This window comes from Sander lucioperca, chromosome 15, assembly GCF_008315115.2.
Source record: "Sander lucioperca isolate FBNREF2018 chromosome 15, SLUC_FBN_1.2, whole genome shotgun sequence".
Taxonomy (NCBI): domain Eukaryota; kingdom Metazoa; phylum Chordata; class Actinopteri; order Perciformes; family Percidae; genus Sander; species Sander lucioperca.
In genome coordinates this window covers 29103120-29126794 of record NC_050187.1, presented here as the reverse complement: position 1 = coordinate 29126794, position 23675 = coordinate 29103120, and the positions used below count along the sequence as shown (strand labels likewise).

General features: G+C 40.3%; 1 protein-coding gene across 3 annotated transcripts in view; it reads left to right on the top strand.

Moving 5' to 3' along the window:
• Positions 1–3328: 3328 nt before the first annotated feature.
• Positions 3329–23675, top strand: part of b3gnt2b (UDP-GlcNAc:betaGal beta-1,3-N-acetylglucosaminyltransferase 2b) — a 33828-nt gene continuing 13481 nt past the window's right edge. For 2 of the 3 annotated variants that reach the window (XM_031316014.2, XM_031316013.2), the window contains exon 1: positions 3329–3517. The gene's annotated coding sequence lies outside the window, so the exon portion shown is untranslated. The remainder of the gene's footprint in view (positions 3518–23675) is intronic. The other variant, XM_031316015.2, reaches the window with a different exon arrangement.

Sequence of the window (23675 nt, the reverse complement as noted above, 5' to 3'; positions counted from 1 at the left end):
GCCTCAGTAATTTCCTAAAACAGCTGGACAGTGTAGCCTTCTTTAGGGACTATTTTCAACTTTTGATTAACTGAAACTTGGTGCACTAGTGCGTATTTAAATCAGCCGGATGGTGTGTGGTGGTTTGGGATTGAGTCACATAAACTACAGTGTGTGTGTGTGTGTGTGTGTGTGTGTGTGTGTGTGTGTGTGTGTGTGTGTGTGTGTGTGTGTGTGTGTGTGTGTGTGTTCATGGTAATGAAGGAACATGTCACCGAGTGCAACAGTGTGGGTCATTGATGTGTTTTTAATAGTTTTCGGACAACAAAGGAGCTCTATGGGACAGGGGACTAGGTTACTCTTTATCAGACTTTTGCTACACAGACAATATAAGAGTCAATTCATTGTTGGTTTCTGTCTTTTCCTGGGATTTGTTGACAATAAGAAAAACATAGAATATCTTTATCTTTAGCCCTGCAGTAAAAAATGATTTTGCATGTTCTTGACATCACTGTTAAACACACTTTCTGCAAATGGCTGCTGCAAATGTACTTATAGCAGCTAGAGGATTAATGAGGAGGAGATACCAGGAGGAGCCTGTGAGGCAAAATGGAAACTACAGTCTTTTTCCATTTTTGCTCACCAGCACTACTTAATTTCCAGTATCTCTATATAATTCTTGAAAACTCACCTGCTCCTTAAAACAAGAACTGAAATCCATTAATGAGTAGTTGAAAGGTGTTACAGTAAAGAAAAAAAATGGCATTCTTGACCGATTGTAGGCAAGAATGTAATGGGTAACAGTGAACCTGACTTTATGAAAATATTTTGCCTGCAACTATGCTATGTGACTAGTTTGTTTGTTTCTTCACTTTACTTCCATATAGATTGTGTAACTCTGCCTGTTGTTTTGGGGAAATCTTGAAGTCATATCTGTACCATCAAGAGAACACACCTGGAGTTCCAGTCATTATTGGACATGAATCTGAAACCACAAGTTTGATCTCCTGTGCTTCGTTGAGCAGTTTGGGGAGAGCGAAGAAAGAGACAACACTGAAAACATAACTTTCAGTCAGAGTTCCTGAGTGTGTGCATGTACAGCATAATCATATGTGAACCTCAGGATTATTATTATTTATGAGCTTAGGCTTGGTGTCCATTGTTTCCATGGGGTGACCAGCTGTGGGTCTGTTACACAGAGGGATGTAGAACCTCCAGTCTTGTACACAGCAGACCCCCTTTTGTCTTGGCCTGGGTCATTAGAGGACAGCCTGATGACTGCCCCCCTGCTGTTTGGAGAAGCCACACCCATCACATACACACACACACACACACACACACAAACACACAGACCTCTGACAAACTTCCATCTGGGGGCCTCTTGTTTGGACCCAAACATGAAGTGAAACAAGAAAAAAAAAAAAAAAAAAGACCGAGACAAAGAATTGGCATATTACGTAATGGGGATGGAGCAAAAGTGTGATCTGGATGACGACATATGAAGCAATTCTCAGTTCATCAATTAAACAAGCTAAACAAGACGTCTTTGTCTAACTAGTAAATGAATAATATTAAAGACCTGCTCTGTCTCAATAATTCTCTGTCTTCATTGTATCTGTAATCCCTCCCACTGAACTGTAACAGGTGTAACTGGTCTATGTTTACAGACTGACAACAGTCTGACAGACTGTTTGTGAGTAAGAGCAAACAAAGAGACAAACGACTTGTCAGCCTGATCACTGTTATAATAAAATAGATGAGTGGAGGGATATTAATATCCAGCCTTGTATGAGTGAGGTATCAATCTTCTCATCTAACTCTTGGCGGATAAAGTGTGCTAGGTGTATTCTCCACAATGTTAAATCATTCCTATAAAGGAAGATAGCTAATGTTTCCCAAAAAAAAACCTGGCCAGTGTCTTCAGACAAATCAAGCTGCCAAATGGATCTTAAAAGTTGCTACTGCTACTGTGAAGACCCTGCTAATAGTCAGCAGTGTCTGTCTGGTCAATTGGTTGATTATGTGATGGGCTACAGTAGTAGTTATCAATGCCTTCTGGTGGCACCAGGGCCTGGTGCTCCTAGATTATAAATTTGGGCTCTGATACTTAATCACTCAGACAGGCACCCTCCCTGGTGATATGGCAACTTTACTTTACCCTTGGTTCTCATTTATCTCGTTTTGTACACTGTACCACATGCACAAAAACCACAATGTCATCCATACACACCCTACAATACTGATCTTAGTTTATTTCAGGTACCTGAAACAAGGCATTGTTTGGTTTTCAGGCACTTCTGTATTAATAAAGAAATGAGTTTGACATTTTGAGAAGTATAGACAGATCGTTGCCTAGAGTTGGAAAAAAAGATTGATACCACTGGCATATATGTATTCAGCTGGACCCAGCAGTCAGTGGCATTAGCATTAAGACCAGGCTGCAGCCTGGCTGTGTCTTATGGTGACAAAAGTTGCCTAGCAGCACCTCTAATGCTTTATAAAAAGCCTAATAAAGCCTCATATTAACTTCAGATAAACTGTTTGCACAGAGCAAGAACTTTGGTCCCCGATCTCTTCCCTTGGAAGCATGTGAGGAAGGGATCTTTTGATGGCTACTATGAACATGAGAAATGATTACAGCAAGTAAAGTGTTCAATGTTGATGTGAGCCTGTGAGTTTTAGACAGACTATTAGACAGAAAATGTGAATTTATAGGCTTAAGTATTCTCATCAACGCAGCAAACACGACACATTTGAAAGCATCATAAATTGGGTTTCAAGTGTGCCTCATTGGAAAGTAGTAGAAAGTAAGCAAGTATTTAAAGTACTGCACTTATAGTACAATTTTAAGGAAGCCTACTTGTTCCTTAATTGAGTATTTGCATTTTTGGCTTCTTTATATTGCAGTATAAAGTTAATTGTATTACTTTATATACTGCAGTAAGCTATAAAGTAATTGAAATTAGCTCCAGCTTTACCAGGTGCAATATTAAAGTGATGAACACATGAATCAATAAATATACTCCAATAGGCCTACACATCCCAATAACGTCAGTCAGTTAATCCGAGACCATTACAGTCAGTCAAACAGTTATAAAAAGAAACTGACTTATATAAAGTACAGTTATTAAGGAAATATTCCAATCTTAGTAATCTAGATAGCCTATGTAAAATGGAGCCTCCTTAACCGTGTGTGTGTGTGTGTGTGTGTGTGTGTGTGTGTGTGTGTGTGTGTGTGTGAGTGTGTGTGTGTGTGTGTGTGTGTGTGTGTGTGTGTGAGAGAGAGAGAGAGAGAGAGAGAGAGAGAGAGAGAGAGACTCGCTCCGCCCAGAATAAAGAGCACAGCGTCATCATCAACATTGAGAGCGTTGAAAGAAAGACAGTTCCGATAGTCTTCAGTCTTGAGTTGTCGGCGGAGTGAGAACAGTAGCAACAATACACGGCAAAATACGTTTTTTTTAGCCGCCGAAAAGACAGTCGCATGGATTTATTCAACTGGTCCGCCATTGTTTGGGTGACGAAGGACGGCTGAAAACGAGTGAGTTAACCAAGCCCCGGAGGAGTTTTCTGTCAGGACTTTAAAGGACAAACTGCGTTCGTATCACTGGCGACAATCTAGCCGCTCATAGAAGTAACGTTAAGCTAACTGAGTTTACCTTAGCTGACTTATTGCATCAAAGTGTGACTTAGGAATACGTTTAACGAACATGTTAATGTGGTTATAAGGTGCATGCGTGTGTAACTTTAATTTGGAAAGATGACCAAAACTCAGAAAAGAAGAGTTAGGCTAGTAACGAATACATGAAACGTGAGAAACACGATATCCTATAGCGATATGAAAGCAGTACGTCAACATTGAAGTTACAGCATTAGGCTACGCTAACTATAGGCGAGGTCTAGTGCCGTAAGGAGTAACGTTAGTGAAAATTGATTAATTGATCGATATAAATTGAATCAACAATTCCATGATTGATTAAGGCATTTATCAATCCAAAATAACAGTCACTGCTTCCAGCTTCTCAAGTCTGAGTATCTGCGGCTTTTCTCTGTTTTTGTATCATAAAAATTACAATGTAGCCCAATAATAGTTTGTCACCTTAGGCTCATGGAAGTTGTTCCATTTTCCACATATTGATTGAGACTAAAATATAGATTAATTTATGGTTTAAAAAAATCATTAGGCTAGTTGCTGTCTTGGGTAGGCTAACATTTGCAAAGTGTACCACACTAGAGGTGCAACGATGAATCGATTTAATCGATTAGTTGTCAACTATTAAATTAATCGCCAACTATTTTGATAATCGATTAATCGTTTGAGTCATATTTTTATTAAAAAAAATAAGATTTCTCTGATTCCAGCTTGTTAAATGTGAATATCTTCTAGTTTCTTCTGTCATTTGTGACAGTAAACTGAATATCTTTGAGTTTTGGACAAAACAAGACATTTGAGGACGTCCTCTTAGGCTTTGGGAAACACTGATCCACATTTTTCACCATGTTTTGACACTTTTATAGATCAAACAACTAATTGATTAATCGAGAAAATAATCGACAGATTAATCGACTATGAAAATAATCGTTAGTTGCAGCCCTATACCACACAAAGTGCTAAGTGACCCTTAAACCTCCTACACAAACAATAACATTATATGGAAAGCAGGCAAACGTTAATCCAGTATTTGAAGGAGATAACTGAGAGAATGTTTTCTGAATGGTGCTTTTGTCTGCCCATTGATTGGTTTCAGGTAGTCTAACCTATATTTCTAATCTGGAGAATTAAGCTACTACTCCAGACCTAGTCTACTCATATTTCCTCCGCCTATACTCTCTCCTCTCTCTCTCTCTATCTCTGATGCCATATGTGCTCTCCATGATACGTTTTTCATCACATGAGCAACATTTTCCAGAGTTGCTGCACAGATGTGTGTGTGTGTGTGTCAGCAGTGTATGTATGCCTGCTATGTTTAGACAGAAAAGTCCAAACCACACTTTGGATGAGTAGCCTCCATCCAGCAGAGGGTAAGTTTCTGTCTTGCTGCTAAAGCGTGACCAGACAGTAATAATCATTAAGCAAATGACAACAAAAGTGTAAATTTCAGGCAACCATCTGTTTTTCAATTGTGCAAACCCCTTTTCGGATTGATTATGGTCTTGACTTTCAAACGACTTTATATTGAAAATACAGCCTTTTGGAACAAAATGATTGGCTTGGTAGTAAACTACTAAAGTATATATATTTTATCTTGGTTGTTGCATTTATATCTCTGTTCTGTGCACCAGGTTGTGCAGTTGCTATGGTAGAGAAAGAGGTGCTGGGATCATTTAAAATATATAATGTATATTATTTATCATCAACTTGTGCTGTATTGTATGGATTTTTCTTTTAAATACAGAAGAGGTTAGTTTGCCAAATGGTATAATGGAGTCTCCTTGATTATCTCAAAGCCATGTTGCCATTCAGACACAACCAACACTCTGAATGATAGGCAGTCATTTCTCCACACCATGTGTTTTTTTTTTGCCATTTTAGGCCTTTATTGGATAGGACAGCTTAGGCATGAAAGGGGAGAGAGGGGGAATGACATGCAGCAAAGGGCTGCAGGTCGGAACCGAACCTGTGGCCACTGCTTCGAGGACTGAGCCTCTGTACATGGGCGCGTGCTCTACCCAGCTACCCAGGCGCCCAGAATCCTTACTTTTAGACATTTACTGATGTCCTCCTCCAGCTCAGTGAGCAGGCACCAGCTCCAGTTTCCTGCTCAAGGACACTTTGACCGTCACAGGATGTACATTCACGTGTTAACAGTCATCTACATAAGGCACAGAGTTTCTTCCTAATGTGTTCAAGAACACAAATGTCAAAGGGGGTCGACTATTTATTTGATGGATGTGCATTTGACTTTATTTAATAGCAGAAAACAGGCTGCTTCAGTTGCAGGCTAGGCCTAGTTGAAGGAATTTGGCTTTCTCAAGTGTTGAATGAAGTACTGAATTGCGCTTGAAGGCTGCAGCAGATTTAAAGATCTGCCCCTTCACCAGCCAGCCTTTCCATTTCAAGGTCAGTAATTTAGCACATCCCAAATGGGAGATCTGGAGCTACCCAGAGGTGCTGCTTATTATGGTAACATCCCATCGAGTCTGTCCTATAACCATGTTGTCATTCGTGTTCGTACAGAAATATGCTCTGTCCTGTTTAGAGAGACTGTCACACAATCTCGAATAGTACTAGTTTGACACCTCAGACCCAAGCGGCAACCTCCTGTGCTGTAAAGGCCCAGACACACCGACCAGACGGCCGACCCTCTGCAGAAAAGTCAGTTGGACTGATCAGTCTCCCCGAGTTGGTCAAAAAAATGCCTCTGAACACACCAAAGCAACGAGACGTAATACGTCTCCATAACAGCAGGTGGCGCTAATCTGTATTGTCGCCCAAAAATGAAAACCGGCAGCTGATTGGACGAACGCGTCACATTGGTCTGGTTTCTCCGGAAATTCAAAGACAGACTGTCATGGCGGCTTGTTCAGAATATGATCTCATATTGTACTAAAATAGTTCACTGAAACATGTTTCTGAAAACATTTTAAGCGAAAAATAGGCCATGCTGTTGCTGAATCTGTCTTCATTTCAGATCAACAAAGGTCAGTTTAAAAGATTTTCGTCAGATTTTGAGAGACTCTAGTCACGCTCATTCCGCTCCCCGTTTCCGAGTTAGCACTCTACCAATCAGATGGGTCATTTGAGTCCGACTGCCAGCAGTGCCCGCCTTCCGATTCAACATGTCAGATTGGCCAAAATGAAGGACGACGGCCCCTCGGACAGACGACGGCCCGGAACACACAACGAACAGACTCGAGTCACTGACCTCACCAAACTGTCCGACGGCCGATTATCGCCTCGGTGTGTCTCGGGCTTTAAATGAAGCCAATGGGGAAGCTCCAAAAAACTGCAGTTTTGACTATCCACTTGAGGTTGGCTCCAAAAGGGAGTAAATCCCCATTGATCCCCATGTTAAAATGCACAACTTTACAACGATATTAACATGCCTGGTACAAAAACTTTGACCAAGTTCTCCCTTCATGAAACTACTGTAACTCACCTTTTTAAAAATGATGTTGTGTTTCACTTTGAGTGACTCTTGGCAGAAAAAAGTGAACTGTGTATTCATTTTTGGCTCTTCAGAAACCTATAGATGACATCACTAAGACTATATCCAAATTGTATACAGTCCATGCTCCGACCAGTTTACAGAGTGAATGCGTTTACCTGCCTGTTAGCCTGAGCTCCTTATAGACAAAATGGGCACTGTCTGTATGATTATGATACCAACAGAAACATGTCTACAGTTGGGCAGATGGAACAGCTAAATAAAGTAATAAACATCCCCTTGTTAACGCTGCTCACTAGCTACCATCTGCAGATATTTTGTTGTATTTAGCAATTACATAAACAAACGAAAGCTGGCTATATACAGTCATAGCATTGGTCTATGTAAACACTCAGTAAATCAACCAGCTCTAGTGTTCCTCTTGGTTCTGGTTCATCTTTAAAGGAATTTTCATGTCCTGCGTTGCCACCAACACGGTCACCACTGTCTGTTCATGAACTATGAAACTCAGGATAAATACTCAGTTTCAGCTAACATTAGTGAGCGACCAGAGCAGAAATACTACTAGCTTTTCCCAGCGATTTCCCTACGACGCTAGCTGGCCGCTAACCAGGGGGGTCACAACATTTTCCCCCAGGATAAATAAAGTTCTATCGTATCTTAACACAACCAGCAGTCTTCTGCATTTTTGTTAGCAGCGGCTTCAGGCTCACCAAACTTCATTCAGAGACAAAAGGCTTGATGAAACTTGATAATTATAAAATTAGCTGTTCAAAAAACCTTTGTTTGCAGCATAGTAAGAAAATATACAGTATTTTGTACACATGGCAGCAGATATAGTTGATAGATGTCACTTTGGCCATTTTGATCTCCAGACCTACTGTGTCACTCTGATAGGAGGCTTATTCTCTGATGAGACACTAGTTAAACCACAGAAGCAAAATAAAATTCAGACTACACAAACCAAAATTGAAGCTCTTTTTAAACACTTGTCCATCCAGATTTCATTTAACCCTTAAAATGGAGCCAGGGTTGAAAGGCCAGGTTTTGGTTCTTTTTCTTTATCACCAATAATGCCTATAACAAGTCTAAACCCAAATGTGTAGGCTGTTTTACAAAGTCGGAAGCTGCTGCTGCTGCTACTAGAGTGCTTGGCTGCTGTTTTCCAAGGTCCATTAAAACCAGCTTACAGGGATATGCTGCTGCATGAACACAACAACTAATCCATAATGTTACAGTAAATGTTCCGACAGCAGTAGCTCCTGACAATGGCAAATACATCAGTGGGTTTAAATGCTTTATAGGCATTAAGGGGAAGATATAAACTGACATCAGTATTGCCTATAATGGCCTTCATGTAAGTGGTACCTTGCATGGATTCGGCACACTGAGCAAACTAAAGTTTCAATTCATTCTAGGTAAATGCATTTAGACGGTAGGACAGTGACACACATTTGTTTTGTTGGCTCTGTACTCAAACACACTATGAGGTGACTCTCTGCTTTACATTTAGTATATAACACTGTCTGTGGGTGGATGTCTTTAACCCACAGACTCTGCCTTGTCTGTTTTGCAGCAATCTTTGCTTCTTGCGTGTGACACAGTCATTGTCCCCTAAACACTATCAAATGACTGAATAGCATTCAACAATTTGGCCACCAGAGGAATTCCTCAGTCTGACTCTGTGATGTTCAGTCACTTTCCAGTCACTTTTCGTTCACTTAATGTACCTGGATCAGCTTTGGGAGTAGGAACATTTGATGAAGGCAATTAGACTGTAGAAGTGCTAAACACAGTATGTCACAAATATAACAACACAAAGCCACTCAGCAGAGCAGTCTTTATTTTATTTTTTATATATTTGTATTGAACGCAATGGTCAATTTACAATCAATATGCAGTTATACAGTTGCTGTTTTTCATTTTCATAAAGAATATCCCCAAACAGATCCCCACCCCCTGTTCCTCCATCCAACCCCTCACACCCCCAATGATCTATAGAAGCAAGCTATACAGGCTAAAAGTACAGCCACTAGTTTGGTGTGGCAAAGTAGGCTGGTAATTTTGTCCTTCCTTTCTGTTAACTGTCTGGCAATGACAATGAGATGGGTTAATGAGGCAACCCTCAGTGCTTGTGCAACAGGATATGACCGTTAGGAGTTAGGCTAAGCGATGTGAGCAGTTGCCATGACACGCACAAACGCACAAGGATGCAACACAGTCACGAAGAAAATTAGCACTCAGTAATTCCACAAGCACGGTACCTCCCTGAAACACAATGAAATCACGCCACAAATACATGTGAAGTTAGTAGAAACCAAAGTTAAACTAAAAATATAAGTTCTTATTGCTTATGCCAGAAAGGTGGACACATCCGTTTCTTGTAACCTTGTCTGCACACTTCCTCTCTCTCTCTCTCTCTCTCTCTTCCCCATGCCCTCTTCGTATCCCCAGGCCCTGAGGATGTGTGACATGCTTATTTAGCCGTTGGTAGTTTATAATCCAGACGTGATGCTAGATATGATGTTTTAAAGGGAGCCAATTGGACTTCCTTAACTTGTTCGTAAAAGGCTCTTCATTTAGCTTTTTAGTTAAGATTAAGCACAGTTGCACAAACACAATGTGATTGCTGCACCATATACTGTAGATACTTCAGTATCCTGTTTTGAAATGTGCTCATGTGTCGTATCATTGTGTCGTGTAAGAAGATAGGAAGTGCACCGGGTGAGGCCGAGTCTGCGCTCACTCTGACGTAAAATAGACATTTTTAGATTATCGGGAAACGAAAGAAGGGTGGATTTAAAACAATAGCTCGCAAAGTTTGAGATGTTTCATATTTCCTCACTCTGATGTTTAAAATACATTTCATGCAACTGCGAAATTATATGTACTAAAATATTATTTCTCCCTGTTTGCTTGTAGCAACTTAAGTGCTTCATTTATTATTGGATTTATCTTCAGAGTTGCAAAGTACTCATCACTTAAACGGCTTAATGAGAATTGTCTTCCTGAATGCAGCGTTAGTTTCATTACTGTAAACAAAGCCACTGCCTGTGTGTTGTTTCATACAGTATACTGACACTCACTACTTCGACTGCCTCACCTTATCTTACAAGCATTCCGTTTGTTTTCTTGTGGTCCTGTGTTTTTTTTTTTTTTTCTTTTTCAAGATGTACTCGGTAATGGGTAGAGACTGTATTTCTCTGGTGATTTATTTGCCTTCCTGTATAACTGCTGTCATTAGTTGCAATTTCCCAGTGAAAGGCTTAACAGCCACATCCCCCATATCTGTAGTGAGGCTTTTTGTCAGTCCATTTAAATCTATACAATTGCAAAAACTCAGAGCAGTGGAACCAGAGTAAAGCCAGAAGTCTTTCTTTTTAACTCTTCATAGTTGCTTTATCATCCCAAAAAAAGCAAACCGTAAGAATGGATACTTCATCAAAAGAATTTTGACTTCTTTAGGATAAAATATTGGATTGCATTTTTCGACCACAATTGTGCCATTTATCAAAGTGTCTGTTTTTTTAATATTTTGAAGAAGAAAAAAAGGCAAGGCAGCTTTATTTGTTTAGTACATTTCAGCAACAAGTCAATTCAATTTATGTAAAAGAAATGGCAGTTAAAAGTATTAAAAAAACAGCTAAAAGAAACTTTTATTTGGTTCATTCTCACCACTCTCATCAACACCATCTCCAGCCACATCAAGCTTCTGTTTTCAAGAAGAAGAAAAAAACTCCCTGCCCAGCCCTAGATGACAGACAGACAGTTGGTGTGTAGCTGATGAACATAATGGAGCATTTAGAAGCTAAATAGCCAAATATTTTTCACAGGAGCTGGTGGAGACCAGTGCGAAGCTAGAAAAATGTATAATAATATTTGCTAAATGTGTAAGTGGGAAAGTGTTTGCTAACAAGTTTGGAAAATGGTTCCTAATAATTTGGTACCTGATGACACTGAGCGCTGTAGATTATTCTAAGCAGCTGCATTGGGACATGCAGGATAATTATAGGTTTTAACTCTATTGCCATTGTATCCATGGATGTAACGCTGCTTTATAATGCCATTAATCTTAATCCTGACTATTTGATGTAGGGTATATATCACTACTCCTACAGTTATTTATCTTGAAGTATAATCATGACAGTATATACTAGTACATGATTTTGCAGCCTGAGATATGTACACAATGTCTTTGCTCATCAGGTCACACTGTTGAGTCATGTGTCAGGATTAAACTCGGCATGTTCTGTGTACATGTTTTATATAATGCATTAACTGAGCATCGGCATAGACAGCAAAAGTGTTTGTCACTCCGGACACACACACAAACACCTTAAGTTTAGATTTGAGTGTAAGTGAACGGGTCACGCCGAAGAGAGAGGTGACCTTTAGCTGCTTGTGTGCGTGCGTGTGCATGCATGCATGTCCACAACCGTCCAAACGGCGAGATATTAACCGATTAGTGCAGAGAACACTCTTGTATACTTTTTATAGCCTGTTGGCGTACAGCGTTTCACAACGACTAAACCCCTTGTCTAATTCAGAGTCCTGCCATTATGTTTGGCTAACAGAAAAGCAGGTTGTGCTAATCAGTGTTACCTCATTAATTGTGTTCTCAGCTGTGTATGCTGAATATCAATTCCATATATTGGCCTTTATTCTATATTTATTATTTTCAACAGTTACTTTGTATATAGATTTGTTTTTTTCTGTAGTTATTGTTTATTTTATATTAATGTTTAATATGTTTGTTTATGGATGCACCTTTTGAGAGACAGACAGACACTCCGCCCAGAATAATATTTATGTAGAATTATAGTTTGCTCTTCTTTTGTAAAATATGCACCTCTGGTAGATGTTTGCGATTGGTCATGCTGTGCAAACACCGCCTCTTTTATATGAACGTGCGCATCGCTGGATTGGGAAACCCTGGGTTGATTGAACTAGTTATTAACCACCGTCGTGACACACCTTATGTGGGTCCGCGGTTGTTAGGTTAGGTGAAGCCGGGTAACTGAAATAAATCCAGGGCATGTTGATCTTGCTTCGTAGTACAGGCCTCTGACCTCCTCCGTCTATCAAAGCAACTGAATGTTTAAAAAAAAAAAAAAGATACTGTAGCTATTTTGCAAACAGGATTACATTACATTAAATGTTCATTCAGAACATGTTGTGTGCGTCTGACTAAAAAATAAATAAAATGACAGCCAGTTTTAAAAGCCAAAGAGATCATCAGTCAAGTTCATGTGTCTGTGACTAGCTGTAATAGCTGAAGTAGGACCTTTAGCCCCCGTAATACTGGTGTTGACTGTCGATATTTGGTGGGTAGACTCCAGCTCCAGGAAGGCCCATCTCTCGGTTTCAGTCCTCGAGGCTATTTATGGTTCTCTCTCTTCGCACCATGTCGCTATTAGGCCCACATTCCCTGATGCAGTAACGTCCTCTTGTATTCTTCAGACCTGGGTTAAGTATAGCGCATAAATATCTCTTTGGTAGTTATAATATACACAGGTGCAAGATGCAATGTGTGTGGAAACAAGGAAGTTATGTATATAGCATGAATCATGCAGAAAGGCAAACCAAAGTGCTTTTCATAATGTATAAAAGCATGAAATAAAACATGCAGCAATAAAAAGTTAAAACGGAGAAAAATGGCAATGACATCCAGGGCTCGACAGTAACGGTTGCCATTGGCAACCAGATTGAGTCAATTATTTTGCGGCCTCTGGTTGCCCCCCTTGGCAACCACCTGTTCAATATTTGTGATGTTTAAATTAAAACAAATAAAAAATGACAGAACTGGAAAATATTCTTATTTCAAAAGAAGTTTAAACACTATGTTCGTGCGCAAACACAACATTTCGGCTGTTGTGCGACCACAACGCAATTTTCTGTCCACGTAAACGGCGCATGTTAAAATCTGGTGCCAATATGGCACCGGTGCCCGGTATCTACCAGACGGAATATCAATGCGGATTTCAGTGCCTCATCGCTGCATGTCACGCTAGTAACACTAATAACACGGTATACTTGGCAGCAGGTAACGTTAGCCTACCGTTAGCTACAGGATTAAACACGGTTAAAATGCTGACAGCTAAATGGTGTAAACTGTGACTGGATTTCACTGTAGAGGATTCCGTCTGCTGCTAAAACAAACAAAAACAAATTACACAACCTAGCACTATGGTCATTGCTGTTGTCAGGAAAACAACACAGATGGGACTAAACGTTGCGTTTACTTAAAACTAGGGCCGTCAAACTAACGCGTTAATTTCGATTAATTAATCTGAGAAAAAATAACCCATTAAAAAAAATAACGCAGATTAATCCATTCCATATTGACGTTTGACCCGGAGCCGTTCTAGCCACCATTCAACTGTAAAATGAAGGAGAAAGATGAGAATGCGCTGCCTAGATCATTGATTGGAACATTTACTTGTAAAAATCTATGCTGTGAAGACGATACAGACAACACAAACACCGCTGCACGTGACGCTAGTTACAGTGAGGAAAATAAGTATTTGAACACCCTGCTATTTTGCAAGTTCTCCCACTTAGAAATCATGGAGGGGTCTGAAATTGTCATCGTAGGTGCATGTCCACTGTGAGAGACATAATCTAAAAAAAAAATTCTAGAAATCACAATGTATGATTTTTTAACTCTTTATTTGTATGATACAGCTGCAAATAAGTATTTGAACACCTGTCTATCAGCTAGAATTCTGACCCTCAAAGACCTGTTAGTCTGCCTTTAAAATGTCCACCTCCACTCCATTTATTATCCTAAATTAGATGCACCTGTTGGAGGTCGTTAGCTGCATAAAGACACCTGTCCACCCCATACAATCAGTAAGAATCCAACTACTAACATGGCCAAGATCAAAGAGCTGTCCAAAGACACTAGAGACAAAATTGTACACCTCCACAAGGCTGGAAAGGGCTACGGGGAAATTGCCAAGCAGCTTGGTGAAAAAAGGTCCACTGTTGGAGCAATCATTAGAATCAGAATCAGAATCAGAAAAAGCTTTATTGCCAAGTACGTTTACACACACAAGGAATTTGTCCTGGTGCTGTAGGTGCATGTCACATTAAAGCAACATGCACAGACACACCGAGTCGCCATATGCGGCGCCAAAACAACTCTCTTAACTCTCGCAGGGACAATACAGCATGACATGAGGAGAGGAGAGGGAAAAAAAAAGCAACTCTCAGACTATCCTCATAAAGATAAGAACAGTGTGGGAACAGGAAAAAACACCTCGGCACATAAGCACACAAACAGTACATTTGCACTGCTGAACATAACATAACATAACATAAATGTACAGTTGCACATTTGGCGGCGAAGGCGTGGGACTGGGGAGAGGGTAGGTTGGGGGAGTTTGGCCTGCTGAGAAACGCACAGCCCGGCAGTCCCACTAGTAGAAAATGGAAGAAGCTAAACATGACTGTCAATCTCCCTCGGACTGGGGCTCCATGCAAGATCTCACCTTGTGGGGTCTCAATAATCCTAAGAAAGGTGAGAAATCAGCCCAGAACTACACGGGAGGAGCTGGTCAATGACCTGAAAAGAGCTGGGACCACCGTTTCCAAGGTTACTGTTGGTAATACACTAAGACGTCATGGTTTGAAATCATGCATGGCACGGAAGGTTCCCCTGCTTAAACCAGCACATGTCAAGGCCCGTCTTAAGTTTGCCAATGACCATTTGGATGATCCAGAGGAGTCATGGGAGAAAGTCATGTGGTCAGATGAGACCAAAATAGAACTTTTTGGTCATAATTCCACTAACCGTGTTTGGAGGAAGAAGAATGATGAGTACCATCCCAAGAACACCATCCCTACTGTGAAGCATGGGGGTGGTAGCATCATGCTTTGGGGGTGTTTTTCTGCACATGGGACAGGGCGACTGCACTGTATTAAGGAGAGGATGACCGGGGCCATGTATTGCGAGATTTTGGGGAACAACCTCCTTCCCTCAGTTAGAGCATTGAAGATGGGTCGAGGCTGGGTCTTCCAACATGACAATGACCCGAAGCACACAGCCAGGATAACCAAGGAGTGGCTCTGTAAGAAGCATATCAAGGTTCTGGCGTGGCCTAGCCAGTCTCCAGACCTAAACCCAATAGAGAATCTTTGGAGGGAGCTCAAACTCTGTGTTTCTCAGCGACAGCCCAGAAACATGACTGATCTAGAGAAGATCTGTGTGGAGGAGTGGGCCAAAATCCCTCCTGCAGTGTGTGCAAACCTGGTGAAAAACTACAGGAAACGTTTGACCTCTGTAATTGCAAACAAAGGCTACTGTACCAAATATTAACACTGATTTTCTCAGGTGTTCAAATACTTATTTGCAGCTGTATCATACAAATAAATAGTTAAAAAATCATACATTGTGATTTCTGGATTTTTTTTTTTTAGATTAGGTCTCTCACAGTGGACATGCACCTACGATGACAATTTCAGACCCCTCCATGATTTCTAAGTGGGAGAACTTGCAAAATAGCAGCGTGTTCAAATACTTATTTTCCTCACTGTAACACTATACTCGACAGCAGCTAACGTTAGCCTACCGCTAGCTAGTAGCTGGATTAAAAACGGTTACAATGCTGACAGCTAACGCTAAACGGTGTAAAGTTTGACTGTGTTTTACTGTAGAGGATTCAACACCGGTATGTAACAATCTGCAGCTGCTGTTGTCGGAAAAATAACACAGATGGTGCGTTCAATGAAACTGGTAAACTACAGCCTTGTGGTGCATTCAAAGTTATTGTTAAATGTCCTTTTCCCATCTGGTGGTTGTTTTTGTCGTTCAACAGCAATTTACTAGAAAAATAAGTTGTTAGGGCCCGAGCGCCGACAGCGGCGAAGGCCCTATTGGAACTGAAGGAATTATTATTTTCCCGGCAAATGAATTGGCTTTTTGAGGGGCTTACCATATTCAAAAACTCACCAAATTTAGCGGTCGCATCAAGTCTGGTGAAAATTTACGTATTTTAAGGGTTTCGGTAATAGGCGCGCAAAAATGGCTCGCTAGCGCCCACTACAAAATTTAAAAAATTGAGCCCTTGCAGTACGTTTAACGTAGACTCACGAAACTTGGTAGACATATGTATCATGTCAAGCCGCACAGAAAATGTCGTTGGAGCCATACCCTAAACCCAACAGGAAGTCCGCCATTTTGAATTGAAAGTTAGGAATTAGTGCGATTTTGGCCATTTCCACATGTCGTACTTTAACGAACTCCTCCTATAGATTTCATCTGATCAACTTCAAATTTGGTCTGTGCCATCTTAAGACATTAAAGATGAAACGTTGTTAAAAGAAAAGAATTTCGTCATAGGGCGTGGCTGTGGCGGGGCGGCCATTTTGTGCGTTTCGCCATCGAAACAGGAAGTGGGTGTAAATTGAGTGTACATTGCCCAATTGGTTCGGAACTTTTCATGATTCATAAGACTCTAACTCTGAGGACATTTACTGGACAAAATTGACTCAATGTCATAGTTCCCCCTAGTGGCAACAGGAAGTAGGCCTAAAAGTCAAGGTGCTATACTTTAACGAACTCCTCCTAGAGATTTCATCCAGCGGACATCAAATTTGGTTTGTACCATCTCAACACCTTACAGATGAAAAGTTATTAAAAGAAAAACTTTTCCTCAAACGGTGTGGGTGTGGCGTGGCGGCCATTTTGAGTGTTTAGCGATGAACGAGAAAGTGGCTGTAACTACAGTGTACATTGTCATATCTGCTTGAAATTTCCCACAACCAACAAGAGTCCAGGTCTGAGGACATATACAGGCCAATATTGACTTTTGGTCATAGCGCCTCCCGCTGGCAACAGGAAATAAGCCTTATATGACAAACCATCTGATTTACATGAAACTTATAATGTGTGGTCGACATGTGATACTGAGCCGCCCCCTATACTTTAACCACGCCCATCATAATCATTCCCCCCCTTTTTTGTGCCGATCCGAAAAACCGATCTGTGAGTCTTGTGATCCGTTGCACCCCTATTTGAGAGGGATGGGAAATTATATTGCAAGCTATTATCTAATTGTTTCATAATTTAAATGTGTGGTATAGTTACATAAGAAATGAATTGCTCCAAATATAGGCTGTTTAAAACATGGCAACCATAATGTCAATTTCGGCAACCAAAAGCTGATGCCTGGTTGCCAAGCCGGCAACCACTGCCCTGACGTCCATATGTAACGTACTCTTCAAAACAAACGTCTTAGTGAACCACAGTAGTAAAACGTATTATTTATTCCTGATTGGCATGCTCTTTGATTGAATGTATGAATAATGATTCTGCTTTGTTTGTGTAACTACAGATTCCTCTGTATACATAGGCCATTTGGAGGACACATTAACGCTGGCAGTGTTTTCACGTAGAGGCATTTTTAGCATGGCATGCATTAGGGCTGCACGATATTTTGTTTCATGCGCAGTAGTCACATCGCAGGACGTTGCGATGTTGACGCTAAAACTTTTTTGCTGCTTGATAGAAAAGTAAACTTTCACCATTCTCTTTTTTACGCGATTGTTACCGGCCGACCCATCCTCTTTAAGACAGGTAGCCATGTGGGCAGCGTGAGTATATGACGTAACGTTAGTCCGACAGGGTTTATTGTTATGGGAAGTGAGGCTCTCCGTGTGTAGAAAAGTACCTTAGGCGGCAGCTGCTGCTGACACAGTGATGCGCATGCTTTTTGATGGGTAGTGAAGCTACAGTAGTCAGTGTTTTATGTTCGCTGCAAATACAAACTAAATCACCTGAATAATACAACGTAATCACATCTCCCAGCCATTTTTCACTGCAGAAAGCTGCTACCAGCCAGGCTAAAGCTAATATAGTTAGCCTAAAGAAACAAGGCGTCTGTCCCAACTAACGTTACGGTTCGGAGCCACAACGCTGGAAACGTAACACTAATCTACAACAGAAGTCTGTGTCTGATATAACGTAATTTACACTGATTTAATTGTTCTTGGATACACAGTTTGTTGCTAGTGCGCGTGACATGCGGGTCTCTGCACAGCAAACCAACAATCACAACCAATGTTGATCAATTTATCAAACAAACAAGCAGGCCCTGCTAGTCGACCACAACCTGAAATTTAGAGGAAGCAACATGCATGCATTTTTAATATCATATACTTTAGCCTGGATTGATAGTATTATATGAATAGGCTAAAATGGTGTCATGTCAGTCAACCAGCGTATTTCTACCTAATTTCCCTCTCAAAAATCACTTCAGAAGAATAGTCACAGCGCTTACTTGCTTTGGTGTTTGTGAAGCTTTAAAGTTCAACAAAGAATGGTTCACATTAATTTTCTATGTAGATGCACTCCCCTATAAAATCACCACAGTAGTCAAGAATGATTTATTATTTCCAAATAGAGCTATTTATGTCATCTTGTAAAAATTACAGTCTTTTATTCATATTGCTGGGAAAAAAGATATCGCAATGTCAGTTTTTTCCAATATCGTGCAGGCCTAGCATGCATGTGTGGCTTCCTTTCTATTTCACACTGAGAACGTATTGAAATTAGAAAGTGGAACATGACAGAAGTAGATAAATTAAAACATGGCTGAAAGAGACAGTCTCTAGTATTGTTTGTCCCTCCTTCTTGTGTTCTTCTCTGGTTGATTGATTCCCCTCTGCCAGTTTAGAGTTGAACTTTGTCCAGAGACCTGATGTGGCCTCAGTGGACACTTGTCTGCTGTGCTGCCTCTTTATCTGCTATTACACACACAAACACATTAGACATGGGCCGGTTACCGGTTTCAAGGTATACCGCGGTTTGAAAAAGTCACGGTTTCAAAACCACTACAATTTCCCATCATACCATTCCTGTGGTATGAGCTGTTTTTTATGAGTCGTCAAGGACAGACAGTGCAGTTTTGAAATCCATCACCCTGCCAGTGTGCAGTGTGTTTAAAAATAAAAGACATTGTGTTCAAGGGGGACCCAGACATTTGAAAATAATACATTTTAAAGCTGTACCATACTATGGTACTATACCGTGAAACTGTGATATTTTTGCTGAAGGTTATATCATACCGTCAGAATCTTATACTGGCCTATGCCTAACACACACACAGCGAGCCACTTTATATGCTGTCACACACGCACAGAGAGCATTCAGCAATATGAGCCTGTTTTGTGTGTGTGTGTGTGTGTGTGTGTGTGTGTGTGTGTGTGTGTGTGTGTAGAGAACACTCATATACTTTTTATAGCCTATTTGCATACAGCGTTTGACAACGACTAAACCCCTTGTCTAATTCAGAGTCCTGCCATTAAGTTTGGCTAACAGAAAAGCAGGTTGTGCTAATCAGTGTTGCCTCATTAATTGTGTTCTCAGCTGTGTATGCTCAATATTATTTCCAGTTGAGAGTCGCTGTGTTGACCTGATTGTTTGTCGGCAGCAGTTATAAAGTCCCTGCGGCAGTAAGACAACCCAGAAATGATTTGAGATGTCAGGAAACCCTACCTAATACTCGCCTTTGACATTTCGTGGTAATTCTTTGTGGCATGTAGTGATGTAGGTGGTGGAGAAGGATTGCAGCATGTTAAGTCATTTCTGAAGTACAGCCCGACCTACGCTGGATTTTTTAGGCAGATATCGATATTTGAATATGATAACAATATATTGGCCTTTGGAGTTCATATTTGTTTTTTCTGTAGTTATTGTTTATTTTATATTAATGTTTAATATGTTTGTTTATGGATGCACCTTTTCACCAAGGCAAATTCCACACAAGTGTTATTGTGGCATTAAAACCTTTTCTGATTTCAAGGAACTGTGAACATGATACGTGCTAAGTGGGACTGTTTCTAAATTGCCTGACTCCTTGTTTGGTGTTTCTGTACTGCATTTTTATGTGGACTGGCTGACCTTATACACCACTACTGTTACATCTGCAATAAGCTGAAGCTCTAGCCTGAATAGGGACGTACGCTTTTTATTTTGCTTAGGTAGGTATGTTGTAAATGAAGTGATTGCAAGTGATCGACAGTGTGTAGGATTATATGGTCTTTCAAACACTAACATTAAAATGCTTTTTAAAGAAAGGGTTAATACAAAAAAACCTGTTAAAAAGATACCTGTGACATTTGTGTGTCATTTACAATTGAGAAGTAGCAGCCAGGAATTGAAGGTGTAATGTCTCTAAATAATTCAAACAGACTTAAGTCTAAGAAGTACTTTTCTTTTGTAAAGAAAGACGCACAAACGGAGCGTGAACTCTAGACTACACAGTATTTAGATTATAGTTAGTGAGTGCATTCAGAAGCTGTAGACAGACATTCCATTGTTGATTAACTCTGCTTTTTTTCCCTTTTTAACATTTTTGGGTGTTAGATAATCTTTAAGTGAATATTTCAGACGGAACGCCACACAGCATATAACAAAGCCATATCACCTTTCACTGAGTGCTGACCCCATATCCATATTTGACCAGTAGAACCAGCGGTTTAATGATTAACAAAACCTAGTTGGGTGTATTAAGGGAGATTTTAGTGACTTTGGCAAAAGCTAAATATTATAGATATTTTTTTTTTAGTGTGTTGCCCGTGTTTGACCATTTAGGGACTGTTCGGTATTTATGGAATGGACCAACGGAGGAAAATAGGGGCGGGTCATGTCTTTTTATTTTTTGCTGAGGGGAGGGTCATCCAACATTTTTTAGTCTGGGCGGGGGGGGGTCACCCAACTTTTTTATTCATGAAAAGAACAAAATTTCAAAGTGGCTTGTTTGGTGCATATTTATCAATGTAGCTCTCAGTCTCGGCCCCCTAGCAGATGGTCTGACCGCATACGCGGAGTTTGCTGGGGGGGGCAGGAGGAGCACTGCCCCTGGTGTCTGAAACGGGTAATTGCATTGTTTAAAAAAATTGTGGAATAATTAGTTCTGGCATGACCAGATAATTTATAAATATCTTAAATAACACAAAACAACTAAATGGTGGTAGGTAATACATCTGATTTCATATACTGCTTTAGTAAAACAAATATTATCTGGCTGACGATGGGAGCAGCAGAACGCAAAATCCATCGTTTTGGAGGGTCATAGGAAAATTATTACTGACAAGGGGAGGGTCATGTCTTTTTAGGTTAAAAGCCACAAAACTCCTCCGGTGGCCCCTTAATTAAATAACAAACAGTCCCTTACTGGGGCAACATGGCATCATGACTTTGCGTAAACATACACGCCACTTTCCTAAAGCCAAATGGCGTGTTATCTGTACGCAGTTTGAGCTATCCACGTGTATGTCTACGCTGTATACAGCGGATGTAAACATGCATACCACGTAGCGTTGCCAAAAACAGTTGATAAACGCCACAAGCGGGACGCGATCCCGGCTCTTCCGGGTGAAAGTCCTGTGTAGGGTTGGATTAGTTATTAATCATTACCGTTTTACAATCCGTTGACAGCAGTCAGTAGCGTGACAAATATACAAAAGGGATATTTATACTCAGTTTGCAGTCAGACTCCAAATGCATGCTTCATATGTGAGTTTACAAGCGTGGTGTGTACCCTGCTAATGTTTTTTTCCCTTGTGTATTTGGCTTCAACCCTGTTTACACACCTGTTTTTATTTTTTTTATTTTGATCACAGCAGTTTGAGAAAGGTCCGTGTACTTCGTGGCCAACGGATTTTCGTTTTGAAAGGAAAAAAACAAAAACGAAAAACGGCCAGTTTCCCAATTACCATTAGTAAATAGGAAAACAAAAAACGGAAAACAACCCATTATTCGTTTTTTGTTTTGATATTAAAAATCGGAAAACGAAAAACAATCTCGTTATCCGATTGTCTTTGATGTATTTGTAGATGGAACTCGGAAATTAAAATGTGTGTATAAATCGTATTCCTTTTTCCGTACCGCCTGTAAAATCCGTTCTGTGCACTGCCTGATCAGTTCTACGCTTCCGCGAACACCGGCAAACTTCACAGCTCTATGCACGCATTGGCGTAAGGATGTTTGGACATTCCTGGTTACCGGAAGAAAACATTAGACAGTGACAGTAGACCGTTATGATGGCAGAGATGAAGTTTACAAGGTGTTTGCTGGAGTTGCCTAAAGTATATGTTAATGATATACGGAGCGTCGTCTGGCCATCCAGTACAACACCATGTAGCAAATTAAATAAAGACTTCAAATTTTACGTTTCGTCATTTCTTTGCAACTTTGAAGGTAATTTGCTAACGCTAGCTAGCCTGAGCTAGAAGCCTTGCTTTGGTGTTTTAAGTCATGACTCCGTCCTGCTTCAGGTTAACCATGTTTTAAATAAAGTTTAAGCATGTGTATACCTCTCACTTCATGTGTTTGTACTTTTATGAAAGTATCAGGTAAAAACAGGGCTACAAATGAGACCTCTGTGAGAGACCAGCTAACTCCTAGCAAACTATTATGTAGCTCAATGCTGGACATTTCACCCCTAATTCCGGTCACTTTACTGTATTTGTATTTGGTTTAGAAGCCTTTATTGGTGATTTTTACGGTACAAAGTCCTGCTACATACGTAAATAGCTAGCTATATGCTCTGCTATGTCGCGTTAGCATGCAGCTACAATAGTTAGCTATGAGTATGCTAACGTTAGATTGTAGTGGAACGAAGCAGCACTTTCTAACGTCAAAAATCACAGATAAAGGCTTCTGAACCAAACACTACACAATCGGACATGTTTCAGCAGGAATGTGACCCGGAATTGGGGAGGATTTAACAACATTGCCAGCTAAGATGACCGTTAGCATGTAGCTACTATAGTGTTTACTGCCGTTAGCATGTAGCTACTATAGTGGTATACAGCAGTGGTGGCTGGGAGAGCTGTCATCCCATCTTCAAAAGGACACTTATGTACGTTTACACTTCATCGCATTAATAATAGACAGTCTATGGTTATTAGTCAAGACGAAGTATTAGGTAAAAACATTAACGTAAACAACACAACAACGATGTCGCTACACTGTTTTGGATCAGTGACAAGTTTCGAATGTTTGTAGCTATGACTATTGTATAATAAAGATTTAATAAAAAAAGATTTAATAAAAAAGTTGTAATGTTTGGTCGTAAAATGTTGACACATGTTACTTATATACAGTCTATTTTTACAAATCGCACAGGGACTACGTAATTATCCGCATGCACAGAACGGATCTTACAGGCGGTACTGGCCAATAAATGCTATTGAAGGGCGGATCTTGGCATGGTGGAAGTAACTTCCGGGTCACGAAAAAAATACCAATGCAAAATTAAGGAATACGACTTATACACACGTATTTTAATTTCCGAGTTCCATCTACAAATACATCAAAGAAAATCGGATAACGAGATTGTTTTTCGTTTTCCGTTTTTTAATATCAAAACAAAAAACGAATAATGGGTTGTTTTCCGTTTTTTGTTTTCCTATTTACTAATGGTAATTGGGAAACAGGCCGTTTTTCGTTTTTGTTTTTTTCCTTTCAAAACGAAAATCCGTTGGCCACGAAGTACACGGACCGAGAAAACACCTCGAAAAAGGTTTCCAAGTTGAGTAGAGGTACTAAAAAGCCTGTCTGGCAATGTGGCTGAGTGGAAG